Genomic DNA, 20,280 nt, shown 5'->3' with positions numbered 1-20,280 from the left:
AGAGTGTTGAGGAAAGCCACACTCTACGTGTCATCCTAGCTGCTGGTCTTAAGATTTATTTTACTTCAATTTCCACAGCATACTCTCTTCCTGTTCTGACTCCACACTCTGAACACATTTTCACTCTGTCAGTGTCTCCTCTCTCATTGTTCCATTAAATATATCTGTAACTCTGCCTACGCTCCTGCACTGTGTCCCTTGTCACTGCCTATGTGCAAGGGCAAATGTAATCACTGCTTTATCACCAGAGGAGGTGATTTGGGGTAAGAGTTTATGATCTTGAGAATCTAGTAGAGACGAATAATTTATTCTTCAAAATTCCTCCCTTCCCATTAAGGATAAATAGTGGGTAAATTCCTGATTTCACAAAGTTTTATTTCCATTTTTCATCCAATGACTGTCAAATGGAAAGAATTATAATATTGCAAGATGCAAAGAGATATTGACTTATACATCATGTCACATTAACATTCTTGGAGAGAAGCAACTGAGTCTACTCACTACACATACCAAAGATTATAAAAGATTCATACCATTTTCTCCATATATAGCCTAGATACACGTCAAATGCAGATATATCACTTTATTTCTGGAAAGAAGGAATATAGTAAAGAGAAAAATCAATAATTTTACATTTTAATGCTATAGTCAACAATGATACCTAAATGTTAAAGCAGTTATTATCTAAAAAGTAGCTAATTTCTTTGTAATTAGTAATGAAATAATTATGCGACCCCCAAATTGGGTCAGTTCTGAGTGCTTTACATGCATTGATCTACTTAACTTCTTTATAAGTATGGGACAGGTAAAGGGATAATTTCTCTCATTTCCTTACCTGAAACGGTTAAGAGATTATAAATAAAACTTGAATAAATCACTAAACAGTCTTCAGACCTACTAAAACATGACTACCAAGTATGTGAAAGAGAACCAGAGAAAACTCGTAAACACGGTTTTTTTAAAAGCTCTTACTCCTTTAATTAGCTCATGTTTTTCCTTTAGCTTCAAATCTTACCAAAGACAGTGACAAAGAAATACAGTATATATATATGTGTGTGTATATATGTATGTATATATGTATACACACTATGCTATATATAGTGTGTATATATATATATATACATATATATTCTATGTATATATACATACATATATATACTCTATATATACACATATATACATACTATATATATAGTGCATATATATATACACATATATATATACATACTATATATATAGTGCATATATATATATACACTAAATTCTATATAGTATAATATTGCATGAACAACAAAATTATTCTCCCAAGATAAAAATGGTTTGCAATTTTTATTTATCTGGCAATGATTTCTGAGAAGCCAGCAACTCTTGAGTTCATTGATCCAGGTATTCTCCTTGCTCTTCCACTGTCTATTGCAGAATTGACATGTAAACATGGTATATCCCTCACTATCCACTGCTTTCTAATTCAAGTCTTTTTGTCTTACTGGTAGTTAGAATCTTTTGATTGTGTGTTGCATGAAAGAGGTAAGAGTGGAGGAAAAAATCAAATAACATTGCCTATCCAGATAATTTTTTCTCTTTGTGTAGGTGAACTTCGGTATGGGCAGATAGGGAAACTAGGGAGTCTTTCTTTTAAATGTTTGTTTATTTTTGAAAGGGAGAGAGAGGGGAACAGAATCCGAAGTGGGCTCTGTGCTGACAGCAGATAGCCTGATGGGGGTTCCATGTCTCTAACCATGAGGTCATGACCTGAGTTGAAGTCAGGTGTCTAACCAATTTAGCCGCCCAGGTGTTAGGGAGTTTTTAATCCACTGTTAGGGCCCCTACCTTTTGGTAGCCTTTGTTAGCGTTTCTCCTATCTTCTTCCTAAATGGCTGCATAGGGGCACCTGGGTGGCTCAGTCAGTTAAGCATCTGACTTCAGCTCAGTTCATGATCTTATGGTTGGTGGGTTTGAGCCCCACGTCAGGGTCTGTGATGACAATTCAGAGCCTGGAGCCTGCTTTAGATTCTGTGCCTCCCTATCTCTCTGATCGTCCCCCACTCACACTCTCTCTCTCAAAAATAAAATAAACATGAAAAAATGTTTTTAAATGGCTGCATAGATCTCAATAAATGTTAGCTATTACACTAATGATATATAGTAATGTGAGATAATTTATCAGACTTACCATAATTTGAAATAATTCTTCTCAGAAGTTGACAAAGTATTGATTATTGTGTTTGTGGTATCTGTGAGCATATCTGCCTTGTAGGAAAATAAGAAAGCCTTAGAAGGCATAGCTAACTTCTACCATAATTAGGTTAACTTCCAAGGTATTTCTTTATTTCAAAATTTTTTTCCTAATAGATTATTACTCTTTTACCAAAAGGATGAACCTACATATTTAGTTAAATATGTCTATATACAAAATGCAGTATCTTCTGAGTTGCTAAATATTTAAATAAATGTATCAATTACATGCTCCAGGGCTTTTGTAAGGAGTGTAATTTATAAAAGTAATTAATAAAGAAGTTGCTAAGATGCTACTGAATTTACAAAATGCACTATAGGGCATCTACTAAACCCATTCAGAATGGAACTATAAATAATTTAAATTGCTATACTTGTCAGAGTAAATGAGCAAAATCTATTTTCATGTAATGGTCTTGTTTACTCACTGATTTGATGAAGCTACTACTTTCTCACAGATTTTCCATCAAGAAAAATTAAGGCATATCTACATGTTTCAGCCATATGTAAAACATGTATAAATTATATTTATACCACAAGATGCAAGAATGTCTCAATAAACTGCATCTCTTCTGTATATAACCCATATAACATTGATCTAATTCTTAGCCACTGGGGGTAGAAAGTGGGTTATTCCAGTTTCATATCATAGATTTTTCTGAGTTTAGTCTAAAGCAACATTATAAATTTTTAACCTATTTTTATTCTTCTTGAAATATCCATACCCCAAATTGTGAAAAATACAATTTTATTGATCATGGCTCTATACTCGATAAAATGATTATTTTTTTTTCCCAAATAGTTACTCACCTAGCATATAGTAATCTATCACCATCATCTAATGCTTCTGGGAAGCATGATGGTATAGCCTTCCTGTGTACATTATCTCTAGGGTAAAAATCTTTAATTGCCTGTTCACCAGCTTAATAGCATGCAAAAGCTCAGCTACCTTCTTGACACCGTCCTTTTTTTTTTTTTTTTTTTTTTTTTTATTTATTTATTTTAAAGTCCTTGTATATGGGAAAGCTGCTTTCACTTTCTCGAAAAGAAGAAAATAGATTATGGTCTCATCACGTATGCTGGACCCTGGGGCAGACTGCAGGTATTCAACTTCTTCTAGTCAAAGCAAGTTTTCAAAGCTTCCTTCTCTTTCTAATCCAATATTTGGCTATTTGACATTGCTCATTTTTACAATCATCTGCTAATATCTGATGATATAAAATACCTTGGAGATCTGTCTCCAGTTTTCAAAAGGCTAAGATGCCTTTATATGTACACAGACACACTAGCATACAGAGGCAAGCATACACATGAATTTGAAATATAGTCATAATTATTTAAATTACAAAATCAGTAGAAAAACTAAAAAAAAATAAGTACTAGGAGAAGACGGAAGGGGATAAAGGGAATGTACTATATGCGTATAGCATCTTCAAATTCACAGTGGGTAATTCATTTGGCATGCTCTGTAAGTTTATATCTTACCACAGTGTCTGGGGCACAATAAGTGCAGATACCACAGGATGAAAAATTTAGGGAATACAAAAGAGTTATCTTTTAGTCCTGGATCTGAGGTTTATACTGCATAGGAAGAGACTGTGCTTTCATAATCTCTGCAGTTTCTATAAACTCCATGATTTCCATTTTTATATCATTGGCAAAAAATTGGATCCAAGATGACTATATTCATATTAAAATATAACTATCAAGAAATTATTTATAAACTTGTTGAAAGATTATATAAGCCCATCCACTGATCCCCAAAATGAGCATTTTTTATAAATAACTTAAAAAACTTTATCATTTCAGATTTAGATACAACTACACACTGTTAAATGAAAATTTTGAAACAATTGAGTGGTTGTATTTTTATTGTTTCATAACAAGTGAAATTTATGGCTCTGTGGCTTAAAAAGTAACATCAAGTATTAACTATGTTCTGCTTTTGGTAATAATAATCACCTATGTGTGAAGTTAATAGGCAAAATTATATAAAAGATAGACATTCCTGTAAGGACACAAAGAAAGTGATGTGTGGTTGAAGAACTATTTCTATCCAACAGTTTATATGATCTCAAAAATGTTAATTTTTATATATAAGATCAATTTTGTTTCAGAGTGCATACTACAAATACTTTGTGCCAATACCATTTAATTGAAAAGTAGGTCTTTGTGTCCATAGATTAGGAAATTATCAGGCAGGAATTATCATTTTACAACCTTAAATCATGTGCATGTTATCAAAAAATGAACATTTAGACATTTCATATTGCATAGACCAAAATAAATCCTAATTGTATTATCCATTTCATGTTCAATTCTGTAAACAATTTTTTTTTTCAAATCATTTGATGAGGGAACACAATATGAATCTATCTTACTTTCTCCTTTTCACTGCTTCTTCTATTACTGCTTTAATCTGTTCCTATTACCCAGTTTACACTGATTTCTCTTTTATTCCCAAGAGTGGAATGTAAAGCATGCATATATATATATATATATATATGCACACACATATATGTATACACATACATATATACACATACATATATATATATACTTTATTTTATATACATATATGCTTTATTATATATATACACACAGACACACATAAATGTGCATTATATCTATCTATCTATCTATAGAGAGAAGGGAGAGGGAGGGTGGGAGGGAAAGAGAGGAGAGACTGTGAATAGTGTTTCCATGTAAACAAAAAGGGTTTGGGACTTAAGTGAAAACATTTGATAACAGTATCAGTCTAATCCTGAAAAAAACTAATCTATAGATATGTACTCTGAGTTACACACAAAAAGTAGAAAATAAATTCAGTGTGACATGGTAGAGATGGTCAGTGTATTTTTCTTCGGCAAGACTTTTTATATATAAATTTAACTGAAACTAAATTAGCCATGAAGATTATTTACTCCCTTTAGTAGTCAAAAATGGTATTGGGTAGCTAAGCAACATCAGAATGAATATTTTTATAAACTAAGCTTTGATTAGTATATATTTATATCCATGATATAAATAGAAAATTATTATAAAGTGGTCATTATATATGCTGCAAATTTTAGTATACACTAAAAGTACCCGAATGATATAATTGAAGAAAATAAGTTTCAGAACAAAAAGTTGTTTTAGATGATAATCTGAATGTATTTAGCTTGTTATTTGGAAAAGCCTAATAATTATTAGGTATTAGGGTATTTAATAAATACTTCTTATACTCCATCTTCAGAGATTACCTTCCTGACCTTCTTAGGTTTGATTAGGGCCCAAGTTCTTGACGAGGATTTGTGGATAGGAGTTGCATTTGTTACTTACAGACCTACAGTTTAATTGAAGGTGAAATATACTGAAGAGTGCTTTATTTTTCTCTGGCATAATTATGGATAATATTTGAAATGTAAGTTGCCCCATCAGTTTGGTTTGTCGAACAAATATCATCATCAGAGACTTTGATAGTGTCTCATCATGGACATATAGGTTGAATAAGAAATAAAACACTGTCATTCTCAATGAAATTTTGGGCTTGGTTATTGGTGGAGCATAATCTACACTATGGTGACTGAAACAATTCCTAAATCACTTCTCAACTACAGATTCTTACGCTGTTAAGAATGGACAGGATGAGTCAAATGGGGCACTGAGTAACTTTTACTCATGAAAGAAAAGTTGGATTTGACAAAACTGATTAAACATAAAATTAGAAGAAAAATTGCTACTTTTTTTCTCTGTATTCTTGCACTTACTCTGTTTGACTTTGAGGTCAATGTTGACTACAAGTGATTAGAAATTATTTTTGTCTTTCTCCCAGTGTTAGGGGGAACACATTCACCCTTTTACAATTAAGTAGGTTAGGAGTCTTGAGTTTTTCATAGCTCTCTCCAGAAGGCCAAAGGAATTAGTATCTATTCCTAATTAGTTCAGAATTTTTATCATAAAAATGTTGAATTTTGTCATGTCAGTTTTCTACACCTGATAATATTACGATTTTTTGTCTTAAATATGTTATTCACCATAACAGACTAGTTTTTCAAATGTCCAAGCAACTTTTCATTCTGGGATGAAACCAACTTGGTCATTATGTCTTATTAATTTTAAATATAACTGTATTTCATTTGGTAAAACATTGTTAAAAGTTGTTGCATGTATTTCACGAGGGGATTTGGTCATGGTGTTTTGTTTTCCTATTTAATGTCTTTGCTTTTAGTATTGGCCTCATAAAATCAATGGGGATGTGCTTTGCTTTATTTTACTTTCTGGAAGAGTTTGTGTAAAAGTTGTATTTTTTTCCTTCCATGTTTAGTTAATTTTCCAGTGAAGCCATTTAGGCTGGAGAGAGTTTTAATTATGGCAGTGTTTATTTCAAAATTCAGTTTCTTTTGTTAAAGACATAGTGTAATTCAGATAACCAGGACAATTCTATATATATATAGCCTTTCTTGAATGAGGTTTGATAGTTTCTGCCTTTCAAAAAATTGTTACATTTGATGTTGAATTTTTGAGTCTTTGGCCTAAAGGTGTTTATATTTCTATAATACTTGGATATGTGTATGGTCTGTACTGATGTCCATGTTTTATTCTTGTTCCTGGTTAGCTTGACACAGGTTTATAAATACTGTCAGAACACAGAAAATTCCTACGTCAGAAACACAGCTCACTGTCTCATCAATTTGTCTTGTCCCCAATTTCACTGAGGCAATGTGAAGTGGCTAAAGTGGATGTTATACATATCCTGAGTTTGCATCGCAGTTGAGGAACCCCAAGGAACTCAAACTCTTTTAGAAAGGACTACTGGCAAACTTGCCCAACATTTACCCCAGAGGAGGATACTATCTTTGTAAACAGATTGCCTTCTGCTGTGGAGACACCATCTCTGTCTTTCAGAGTTGTTTGCTATACAAACATCTTTATAAAATAGTTCAGAATAAAACCTCTTAATGCTTTTTCTGACAAGCTACCCACGGAGAATCATTTACCAACTGATTTCTCTGTTCTTTCCATGATTAGTCTGACTAGTGTTTATCATAATTACTAATATTTCTAAAGAATTGACAATTGGTTCCATTGATTGTATTTTTTGGTTTTTATTTTTAGTGTTTCCTTCTTTCTGCTTGCTTTGAATTCAATTCATTCTTTTTCTAGCTTCCTAAAATGGAAACTTAGATCATTAACTTGAACCCTTCTTTGTTCTGTAATATAAGCATACAATTGTATAAACTTTTTTGGTAAGTACTTCTTGAGCTGTATCTCACAAATATTCATATGTTGTATTTTAATTCTCACTCATCTAAAACATTTTCTGATTTCTCTTGGATTTTTCCTATGACCCATGGATTATATAGAATGGTGGTGGTGGTGTTTTCTCAGTATACATTAGTGAATTCAGTATACTTTTTATTTCACAAATTTTATTTTTAAATCCAAATTTTGGGGTCTTTTTTTGTATCTTCTATGCCTCATCTCTTCATAATCACGTTTTCTTCTATATTCATAAGTATATGGAGTATATTTATACTAGATGTTTAAAATATTTGTTTATATTCCATTTTCTCTGTCATTTCTTGGTCTTTTTGATACTGGCTGGAGTAATAAGTAGTCAACAGTCAGAGCCAGTAGTCTTCGATTCATATTGACTACAAAATTGAAGGAGTAGCCATTGGGGCTTGATCTATAGGGAAATATGAGGATGGTTAATAAACTATAATATCCCTAAGGTTAAGATATACAGGCAGCCTGAAACATTGACAGCCAGAAAATTATAATAGTGAAAAAAAACAGGAGATTAAAGGCAGTTATTATAAATAAAATTTCATAATTTCCTTCTTAGTTCCCAAACCCAAGGCAATGTTCATGTCCCAAAAAGGAATGACTCTACAAGACTGTGCCAAGAATCAATCATAATAATTCAGTTTCTTTCTTTTTTTTTAATGTTTGTTTATTTTTGAGACAGTGAGAGATGCTCTGTGCTATCAGTACAGAGCCCAATTCGGGGCTTGAACCCACGAACCATAAGATCATGGCCTGAGCTGAAGTCAGACTCTTAACTGAAATGAGCCACCCAGGCTCCCCTATTTTTTTTCCCTTTTCTTTACTTTTCTTTTCTTTTCTTTTCTTTTCTTTTCTTTTCTTCTCTCTCTCTCTCTAATGACCTTATACCCATTTATTCAAATGACTGAATACTACAGAAAGAAGGGAGTGGATACTCAGACATTATAAAAACAATTAGACCCTGGTTATGAGTAGACAATAACACCTGGAGATCCAAAGCATCATCTTTGTATCCCTATTAGAGTGGCTGGCCGGTCAAGACATCCTATTTTACCTAAGCTAGATATACCTAGAGTGAATAATGAACAGTCAAAATAACAAATATATACTTTTTCAAAACTTTCCCCTGAATGCACTGTCTTTTGTATTTTATATCTTGGTTATTAGCACTATTATCTGCCAGCTAACCAAATGAAGGACATGAGTGTCACCCTTAACTCTGAACTCTTGATCTCTTATTCTCAATCATTCATTCAAATCTGTTGATTCTACTGGTTTTGTGTGTCTTGAACTGATCAAACCTACATCATTTCCTAATCGGCCTCCTTCCAATCTCAAGTTTCCAAAACATATTCCAAAAACATGATGTATAAATCTATCTAAAATATACATTTAGACACTTCTTTTCCTTGCCAAAAACCTTTCATTGGCTCCAATAGCACTTAGAACAAATTCCAAACTCCTTACTTTTGCATGTAGGGACATTCATAGACTGGCCTCCACCTAAATTTCAAACTTCAAATCTCAACACTTCAACTCCCTCTTAAAACTCCACCCCCCATCTGTAAATCCCTGTTCCTGCCATGACAGAGTACTTACAGTTACTCAACTTCCTCCTGGAAGTCTTCCATGATTCTGACAGCTAGATTAAGTGCATTCATATGCACACTCATAACATTCAGGGCTTATCCTATCTGAGCAATCATTATGCTTAAATGTTAGTATATTTATTTTTCTCTCTCATTAAACTATCCAGTACCTAGTATTTTCCCAGATACACATATGTTAGATATCCAGCAGATGGTTTTTTAAATGAAATAGTATTTCAAAACATTTAAAATCCTTGAAAGAAAGATAAAGTTAACTTTGGGAGATTTATTACCTCACATTACCTCAAATGGAGAATGTATCACATGTAAATAAATCAGGATTCATAATTTAAATTTAATTTAAATGTATATGTAGAATAGAAATAACGGTCTCAATTAAACCAGTAAGAGATTTTCTATCTTTAAACCAGACTGTGGAAATCTCTGTTTAAGATGAACAACATCTGCATGAAGTCAAGAGTAAGTATTACAGTTTTTACCAAAAATATTTACTGTGTTGTGTGCTTTTGGGTCATCAGCCATACATGCTGTCTCCATATTAAATATCAGCATTGTATTTATCTTTGCCAACTCATCCACAATTCACGAGGTCTGACAACTGGGACAGGCAACTATGTCTCAGAGTATGCTCATCTACTTAATTAACATGACAATAGTCATTCTGGACTGAGAATTATGCATCCAATGAACACTGTCTTGGATATTTAGGAAACTTCTTCCCTTAGGATAATATCTTATTCTTTCTCCTATGTCCTTCAGGTAAACCAACTTTTTTTTTTCTTGTCCTACCAAGTATATTCCCTTTTCTGCTGAGAAGACTGAACTGTTATTCATGTAATTCTATCCAGTTTCACAGCTGGATGAGGCTTCTTGTGAAGGGTAGGGACATTTTAATTTATAGGTATAGAGGAGGGAGGGCAGAGAAAGACCATTATCTTGGCCAGTTTTTGAGGAAAATCATCATTAAAAAAAAAATACATATTTCAGGGACACCTGGCTGGCTCAGTGGATAGAGCATGAAACTCGATCTCAGGTAGGTTTGAATGCCACGTTGGGTGTAGAGATTACCTAAAAATGAAGTCTTGGGGTGCCTGGGTGGCTCAGTTGGTTAAGCATCCAACTCTTGGTTTTGACTTGGGTCAAGATCTCAGTTCATGAGTTCAAGCCCTGCATCAGGCTCTCTTTCTCTCTCTCTCTCAAGAATAAATAAACTTTAATAAAGTGAAATCTTTAAAAATAAATAAATATATCTTTCATTATAACATTTCTTTAAAATATCTCTCAAGTGTTATTTTAAATATTGGAATGTATGCTGGGTGGACTGGACAGGAAGTAATGTAATAGTAATAAAGCCAAACTGGAAATTAGGAAGTCAAAGTTAGATATTATTTCACCTGATTTTACTCAATAGCTGTGAGATTTAATATTAGTTACTTGGTTTCCTTAAGCCTCAGTCTCTTCATATGTAAAATTTGTATAAAACCAACTCCTTTTTTTATTATTAGAAGTAAATATGATCTACATAATACACTTAGTATAGTGCTTGGTACATAGTATAAAGCAAAGAATCTTACATCCATTACCATTAACAGCCTGTTGTCTCTGTTAAGACACCCTGAAAAATTGGGCTCTAGCCAACAGTGTTTGTACTTTAGGGTTCCCCTCTACTAAAATACCTGCTAATTCTTTGGTAGATAATGTAACAAAAAAAGTCACAGTATATTCTGGGTTCCGCTGCTATCTATTGCAATCCTAGGACATGTTATTGATGTTTGTGTTGCTAGAGCCACTGCTGCTACCCTGAAAAGAGAGATTTAAATAAGTGTTTTATTTAATATTATAGATGCAGGATGATTCCGTATTTAGTTGTGTTTTTATCGGTGGAAGGGCAGGCAATTAATTTGAGTGTGGCAGTGGGCCTAAGGACCAAAAAAGAGTTTTAGAAAAACAAAATACTTTCAGAGTCCTGGAAAAGAGACTTGGAATAGATATCTCTCCATGCAAAGTATTACTAGCAACACATAAAAGCAATCATTTTGAAAACACAGGGTATCACTAAGGGCCACATAAAGTGCATACTGTGTCTGCATGTAACAAAGTATACTGGAAAATATTTAGTCAACTGAATCAGTATATGTAATATGTCATATTGAGAACCCAACCTAATTCCTTGTTATTTATCCATGCAGTTACATTTAGCAGTTTCAGCTGAGGTTATTTGGAAGGTAATAGTAGAATCACCAAGATTTTATTGTTTTCTCCACAAAGTAATAAATCTTTTTTAAAAATCTTTATTTCCTAAATTGCTCATTCAAATTCAATTCAGTTTATGCTCAGTTTGTGTAGAGAATGACTTCCCTAACCCTATAGGGGCACAGCAAGCCTGGGAAGTGTCTGGAGAGATACCTGTCCTGATATTTCGCTAAGTTCCCCTGACATGTAAAGGGAGCCAAGGGATTACTCTAAGGAAGGGTGTACATTAGGGTTTGCTACCTGGTCACTCAGTGGTCCAGCTTCATTCTGGGACCGTTCTAATTAGAAAAAAGAAAATGATAATACAAAACTATAACACTGTTGCTGCTCCAAAATCCTTCAAAGTTTAGAAAGATGGCCTTCTACAGACTAATGGTATCTCACTTCACAATGGTCAATTTGGAGAATTAGACAAAAGTTGGCTATTATTTCTAATATGACACAAACCTGTAATTATGCCCAAAATGTTTAGGAAGAGGCATCAAGTACATATCAATAACATAATTCCTATTAGCTGCTCATAGGATACCTGGAGTTTCATGTGTAAAACAATTTTTACTTTTCCCATCAAGTACATATGGAAATTACCTTGGATTTTCATCATTAATTTTCCTATCTTTCTGGTCTCTTAGACTCTCATGTTCTCCAGGAAACCCTCTTTCTTTTTCTACTCTTTTGTTCCTCTTCCATGGCCTAAAATACAAATAGCCTTACATCTTCAAGTCTCAATGACTTCCTGGATAAGACGTAAAGACTTCAGAATTCTCAGAGTAAAACACCTACAGGCAATTATTTGTATTTTCTTAACTAATATTGATAAATTCTCAGAGTATAACTTTAATTACTTTAACAGAATATCTCTCTTTGCCTCTCTTATGAAAGAGACTTTGTTCACATATAGTAAGTGAACAGAAAGGAACTGAAAATACTTGGATGACAGGAAAAGAAAATTTTGTATTGCCTACATACATATTCTCTTTTTGACCCTCAAAGTTAATTATTTCTCTCTAAATGCATCTGTAAAACCAATCTATTTGAGAAACCTTGATAAAGACCTTACAAATGATATGTTCAGGTAACTGACTCAAAACTTTCTACCCCTTACTCACAGTATTGATAATTTTGATGGATATAAAGATGTGCTAGATAGAGGTCAAATTTAGGTGACTTCAAGCCTATAAAAAAAAAAAGCCTGATTTCATTTTTGAGTAGATGGAATGGCCTCAGTGGCCTTAAAAGTCACCGCAGTTTTATATGAGGTTTGGCAAATTCCCAGTACTCTGATAGGGACTCATGCATAGGCATAGAGTACAAAGGCCCTGTGCAGGTCAAGATGATCTCAGTATTTATGTATTGGCACCAACATTCCATGAAAAATAAATGGCTTATCTTAGCAGGTCTTTCATATTTGTAAGAAGTCATTTCACTTCATCCTTTTTTCAGATTAAGGGCTATTAAGATCTTTTGTATACTTAAGATGCTTGCATTCAGTTAATTTCTACATCATTAATTCACTATGTCTGCCTATTTTGTTTTAAATTACTGTGTTTGTGGAGATAGATGTTTATTTCATTAAGATGTTAAAAACATTTTCCTTTGAAATGAGTATCTGAGCAAAAGCTACTTGGTCCTCTTTCTTGATCAGAGTTGGTCACACTCGTAAAAGGTATCGTAAGTCTGGAAATACCATAACCAAAATGTTTGCTCTATTTTGTTTCTTTTTTTTTTTTTTTTACTAGCTTATGTTGTTTTCATATACTCTAATACAGATTGTAAGGATATGCCTCTCCTCATGCACTGCTTATTCACCTCTCCTTTCATTGTGTTGCTTTCTCATAGACACACTATACTTATTTTCAAACTAAGATTTCATTAACTTCCATTCCCCACAAACATAAATTGCTACTCTCTACCAGTCATACAAAGTCACATAAAACCGACAAATATGAGGTAGTTGGTTGCCTATATTTCGGCTTTCCCATTCACAGTACACTAAAGTACTCATGGAATCTGCAATTGGTATTTAGTGAGGAAGTATGAAAAATGACTTGCTAAGAATTTAGAGAACAGAGAAGAAAACACACATATACACATGCTAATATGAATGGCTATTTCATTCTCCTCAAGAAGCTTGCAATCAAGGATGCATAAGATAAAGATTGAAAGAATGGTGTGAGGAAATTTTTCTTAAGGGATCTTAGAAAATCTACTAGAACCCTGCTACTCAGTGTTGTCTTCAAACCAACAGAGTTAGTGTCCCTGGTAACTTGTTAGAAATGAAGAATCTCAGGGCCTGCCCCAAACCTATTTAACCAAATTTTCCATTTTAATAATATCCATTGTTATTAAGCTTTGAGAAGGTTTGTGCTGGAGGTACCAGGTTCTAAGATGAGATCAAAAGTTTATGTGTGGAAATGAAGGTATGGGAGTTACATCTTAAATATCGAAAGAAAGAGGGATGAGGCCTAATATCAAAATCACACTGGTTGTACAAAAAAAGGCATTGTCTTATCCATAGCTTACTCTATCTGATGGGTTATGAGTAGACCATATGGAACGATATCAGAATGATCAGCTTGTCTTTAATATCTGATTGAGTCATAAAATGACATATTTTACTAGACAATGTTGTGTATTATACATATTACTACACAAAGTATTAATACTATTAAGGTTTTGTTTTTTTCCTAGGAATAAATTTGCAAGTTACAGAGACTGTCAGTCTATTTGGGCTGCTATAACAAAATACCACAGAATGAGTAGTTTATTGTCACAGCTCTGGAGGCTAGCAAGTCCCAGATTAATGTATCTGGTGGTCACTTTTTCTGTGTGAGCTCTCTTCCTGGTTTATACATAGCCAGTGCCTTCTTATTTTCTACCACTTAAGGCAGAAAAGGCAAGGGATCTCTGTGGTGTCCCAAAAAGAACACTAATCCCATTCACGAGGGCTCTATGCTCATGACCTTAGCACTTTCCAAAAGCATCTTAGGGGGTTAGACTTTCAGCATACCAACGTGGTGGGGGGACACAAATATCAAGACTATAGCAAATACATTCAGAAGTATTATCCAGCTCTATTCTCTACTTGTTTTAATTATCTACAACTCTAATAGTTCTGGTGATAATAGAAATCATAAAGTTTATAATTGAGAAATGGTGGTCACTTGGTTTCTTTTCATCTGCCAGTATTGAGATACAAGAATTTTGTTTTTACTCTATAATATTAAATTATATGAATTTAGATTTTTGTCAGAAGCTTTCTTTTTGGCCACTCTACCAGAGAAAACTGAGTGCTATGGAAAATGAAAGGCCTTCAGTTAATATAAAAAAGGAAATCTTAGCTGATAAAATGTGTGAGTTGATGGAGGGAGCTGTGAGGATATGCTCATTAATTTTGTGTAAAAATTTGAATTTCTAATAAGCCACACTTATGCTTTCTATATTCATATGTCAGTATAATACTCCTATAGGGGGGTGTGTATAGCATATATGTGAAAAGTAAGATGATTCATTTTCAGAAATACCAAATAAAAGCTGTGTTACCTAGTTAACAATAGGTTTACAACCTATTGGAAATGTGTACAATCACTCTGTCTCCCCACATTGGAGTCCCAAACCCTTAGACACTTCGCTTCCTGGTTCTTATACCCCACTCCATTTTGCAGGCTTATTTTTCACGGGCTTTGCAATGAGCATACACGAAAGAACTGAAGTCTCTGTGTCACCTCAAGAATGTGCATTTGTTCCAGTCAGACTACTTTTTGCCTTACATGGGCATAGGCAACTTTCAGGTAATGCTGTAACCTCTGTAGTACTCAACCAATGAAGAACCAGGGAGGGACTTGCACCCTAGGAGATAAATTGCCTGCTGTAATTGCCCTTAGTGTGCCTGTCCATCAGACACCCACTCTTGCAAGAATGTTGTTTAAAGCCTCACTTCAGTGTGCTCGGGGTCTCTGCGTCCCTCTTTTGATTGGGTCAGTGAGCTTATTTCTCACAACATATATATTTGATAGCAATTAAAAAAAAGGAGCTTTTAAACTGAAAAGGTTTTATTTTCTAAGTTGAAAAGATTTTACATATATTGTTAACAAATAAGTACTTAGTCAAGGCCTACTTGAGGAAGAGATTATATCATTGATAGGAAGTAGTTACCCAAACACATGCACATTTCCTTTTAAGTGAGTAGACTAACAATTTGAATAAGTGATAATATGTCACCATGTCTAGCAAAATGTATCATAGTCACCTGTTTTGATCTGCGTTTTGACCTATATACATGTCTAGAAGTGAAGTTAATAATCACGTTTCATAGATCTAGATCTTCCCTAAGAAATTATACAAAACAAAGATGCTACTAGAAAATCCGCCATCTCACTCAGTTCTAAATTCAATCCAAGACATATGCTCTGCACACAAATTGATGTGAAAATAGGGTTCGGGAGCAAATGGTCAAGAAAAATTCTTGAGACATCTATGGTTTTATTAAAATAGTGGACAGGACCCATGGGTAGAAAGAGCTGCACTCTAGTTTCAAGTTGCAAGGGGGTTAGAGATAGCATAAGTCTCTACGAAATTTGGAACCAAGGTTTCCAGGACTTTGAGGGGCTCTGTTGTCAGCCAGAGGAAAAGATCATTTGAGACTGTCTAGTAAAACCTTAGTCATGAGACCATTCAGATGTATATATCAGTGGGCCACATGTTTGGAGGATGATTGCTCACATATATCTTGTGGTGTGAGTAGAGATAAAGGAAATTTCCAAGGAGATTTTTACAGCATCCTGGAGGTTGGGCTGATGTGAAGCTAAGGTTGCCTTTTGCCTCCAGCAAAGTATTAACATTGAGGCAGCTAAGCTCCTTGAGGAAGGTAACTCTGCTTATCTCAAGTACTTGTCAGTACTTGAGTTAGACTGAAGTTAGAATGAAGTTTAATTCTTTTTCTTTTGCCTTTGTTCTCCACATCATAAATGATCCAAATATTGGCCTAAGTAATTAAGATACCGAAATTAATATAATGGCTCTGTCCTCAGGAAAACTATTAAAGGAAACAAGTATATTTAATTAATTATTACACAAATAAGGCTAATTTGAAACTGAAATTATTAATTTCCTATGAGAAAACAGGAAACTCTTGACAGAGAATATAGTATTTAATGATTGTCTTGAAGGTTTGGTAGGATATCAAAGGTCAGAAGAGAGAGGAAGACTTTTCTGTTCATTAACTTGACAAAGTCCAAGAACTGTGAGCAATCATGGCACGTGTAGGAAATGGCAAAATTCTGAAGTTACCAGTGGGAAAAGTGTGTTAAGAGGAGAGATGGGGAAAAAAAGAGGAGAAGAAAACAATGCTGAAAATCAGTGAATGGGTTTAGGGAGTGTATTACAATAGGAAATAAGTGTTTGGTCTTCGTCCCTGTTCCTGGCACATAGCTCCTAAAAGCCTTGGAATTTCCTAGGTGATGCATGCAATAAAGGTGAAAGGACAGTCTTTTTAATTCCTAACAAGCCCTTTCAACCAGATCTGAATTTATGTTAATGAAATGACTTTTGAAAAGCCCCAGGAATGAGGCCTTATTGCCAGGGACTATGTGATTACAGGGTTGGATCTTTCAGCCCCAACTCCAGGGTGGGGAGAAGGGCTAGAAGTTGAATACATTACCAATGACATAATTCAATCAACCATGCCTATGTAATAAAGCCTGCATAAGAAACTCGTACTGAAGGGGTTCAGATAATATCTGGATTGCTAAACATGTATGGTATTGGGTGAGCAGCACTCCTGGAAAGATTTAGGAGCCCCTCTGGACCCCTTCCCATATACTTTGCCCTATGTATCTCTGCCATTAGGCTGCTCCTGAGTTATATAACCTTTTATAATAAACTGCTTATTTGGTAAGTAAACTTCTAGGAAATTATGTGAAGGTGGTGAGAATTTAGGATTTAAATAGTCATTAAGTAGCCAGTTGGTCAGAAGTACAGGTGACAACCCAGACTTGTGATTGGCATCTAAAGTAGAAAATTATGGAAAGAGCCTAAATGTCCATCAACTGATGAATGGATAAAGAGGATGTGGTTTATATACACAATGGAATACTATGTGGCAATGAGAAAGAATGAAATATGGCCTTTTGTAGCAACGTGGATGGAAATGGAGAGTGTGATGCTAAGTGAAATAAGTCATACGGAGAAAGATACCATATGTTTTCACTCTTATGTGGTTCCTGAGAAACGTCACAGAAGTTCATGGGGGAAGGGAAGAAAAAAAAAAGAGGTTAGAGAGGGAGGGAGCCAAAGCATAAGAGACTCTTAAAAACTGAGAACTGAGGGTTGATGGGGGGTGGGAGGGAAGGGGGGGTGGGTATTGAGGAAGGCACCTGTTGGGATGAGCACTGGGGGTTGTATGGAAACCAATTTGACAATAAATTTCATATTTAAAAAAAATAAATAAGATAAAAATTATACTACTGAAAAAAAAAAGAAAGAAAAAAGAAAGAAAAAAAGAAGGGAGCAGTCTTTACCTCTACGGTCTGCTCTAATTCTGGCAGTTAGTATCCACATTGAGTTAAATTGTAAAACACCCAGTTGATGTCCACCAAAAATTGGAGAATTGCTTAGTGTGGGAAATCCCACATAGCTAGTGTCAGAGTATTGAGTGTGGTAGTAATAGAAACTAGAGTAGGAAATGTTTTTTTTTTTCTTTCAGGTAAAAAATTCCTACAAATAAGCAGCTATGTCAAATGTTGTGATAACGGAGGCGAGATATCATAATAATGTATTTTATTTAAATGGGTTCAATAGAAAATGGAGAGAAATTGGAGATAGTATAAGTGTTTTTCAAGGAGTTGAGCTATAAAGGGAAAGAGAAAAACAGAGTGATAGGAGAAAATGGGTTCAAAATATTTACCGTGGTTTGATTGTTGTGAGATATAAAGATATGTTGGTTTTCTGATAGGAATAATGCAGGAAGAAGGGAAATACTGATGATGTCTTTGGGCGCATGATGAAGAATGAGGAGCTCTGTAGTGCTTTGGCAGTAAAAGGAGATGGACCTTAGTAAATGGGCCCAGATGGATATTGCTGGGTAAATCATAATACAAAGAGTGAATGAGAATGGAAATTCTTGTAGTGTTGGTGCACCTGGCTGGCTCAGTTGGAAAAGCACGAGACTCTTGATCTCAGGGTCCTGAGTTCAAGCTCCACGTTGGTGCAGAGATTACTTAAATAAACAAAACTTTAAAAAAAGAAAGAAAAAAGAATAGCATAGTGTCAGTTTATAATGAGGATGAGGAGATTGTTGGAAATTTTAGCTTTTAGAAATGACAGGAAATATGAAATCCTATTTCATATCTCACAGAAAGGATAATGGACTAACCATCAAAATCCTCTCTGGGGGATCAATTATTAAAGTGACCTTAGTAGGGGTGCCTGGGTGGCTCAGTCGGTTAAGCGTCTGACTTCAGCTCAGGTCATGATCCCACAGTTCATGGGTTCGAGCCCCGCATAGGGCTCTGTGCTGGCAGCTCAGAGCCTGGAGTCTGCTTCTGATTCTGTCTCCCTCTCTCTCTGCCCCTCCCCAACTCACACTCTGTCTCTCTCTCTCTCAAAAATAAATAAATGTAAAAAAATTAAAAATAATAAAATGACCTTAGTAGTAGTATTGTGCATTATTTTGGGGGACAGTGCAACTAAAAGACGAATGGGTAAGCCATTAGATGTAAGTAGGTTGTATGGCATAAACACTGCAAAAGGAAGTCTAGAAGTCAAGAGTATATGAAGAAAGTTCAAAATGATTGAAAACAGCAGAAAGCTAAAAAGGGAATAAAGTTCATGGGGAGGATGATAAGAAGTGAATAAAAAGTGTTTGTGTCCTTGGATTTAAAATTCCATTTGAATTAAACATTTGCTGTCAGTGGATTTGGAAAAGCATTGGTATGATAATGGAATGGCTGAAGTAGGATGGAAGGCAAGACCATTGGAGGAAATTTGATCATGTAACTGAAAGTAGTACAATTTACACGGATATTGAAATTATCAAGAGTGAGAATGGGGGTATTATTGGAGAGAGGATAGTGATCCAGGAAATTAATATTCAAGGAACGAAGAGATGACTACAAGGTGTAGTACTAGGAGACAGAATGCTTATGACATGAGATTGAAACTAGAGAAAGAAGATGAAGGAAATATTGACAGAAGAGTTTAAAGAGTAAGGAGGCTTTTATTACTGACCTTGAATTTAAGGTAGCACAGTGGGAGATAAGGAAATGGAGAGATGTAGCACATGGGGAAGAGAAGAATATGTATGGGATAATCAACTACAGTCCAGAGAGTAAAGTATGACCTCTGATTCTGTGTTTCTTGTTACAGGAAAAAGAATGACAGAGTATATCTCCTAGGTGTCAAGAGAGAAGGAAAGGTTGGAGAAATCTTGTCAAAACCGAGGATGAATTCTGAGGCCCTCATCTAATGTTCCTGACTGAGGTTTGGATTCCTATAGAAAAATATTATTACTTTTAAAATCAGTCAAAGGGACACAGCTATCTTAGCACGAAAAACACTTTCTTTTAAGTTTAGAAAATATAGAAAAATATCTCTAGGACTTTGTAGTAGACAAAGGTGAATTAAACAGGCACAAATCATCAAATGAAAAATGAAAACATGTGCCTACCTTATTCTTCAAAATTCAGTACTTGAACAAGTAAAGAGATAATTTGCAGGCTGAGAGAAGACATTTCCAATAGTTATGACCAGCAAAGGGCTCACAGCTAGAGTACTTAAAGAATTCTGACAAAAAGCATAAGAAAATTATAAACTATAGAAGAACAGGAGAAAATACAAATAGTCAATACATTTAGGAAGATATCCGAGGGGGGAAAATGTTCAAGTTATTTAGAAAACAAAATTAAAACCA

The sequence above is a fragment of the Panthera pardus genome, unplaced genomic scaffold, assembly GCF_024362965.1.
Source record: "Panthera pardus isolate Hobbes unplaced genomic scaffold, ASM2436296v1 HiC_scaffold_2, whole genome shotgun sequence".
Lineage (NCBI taxonomy): Eukaryota > Metazoa > Chordata > Mammalia > Carnivora > Felidae > Panthera > Panthera pardus.
Note: the sequence above shows the minus strand (reverse complement) of the source record.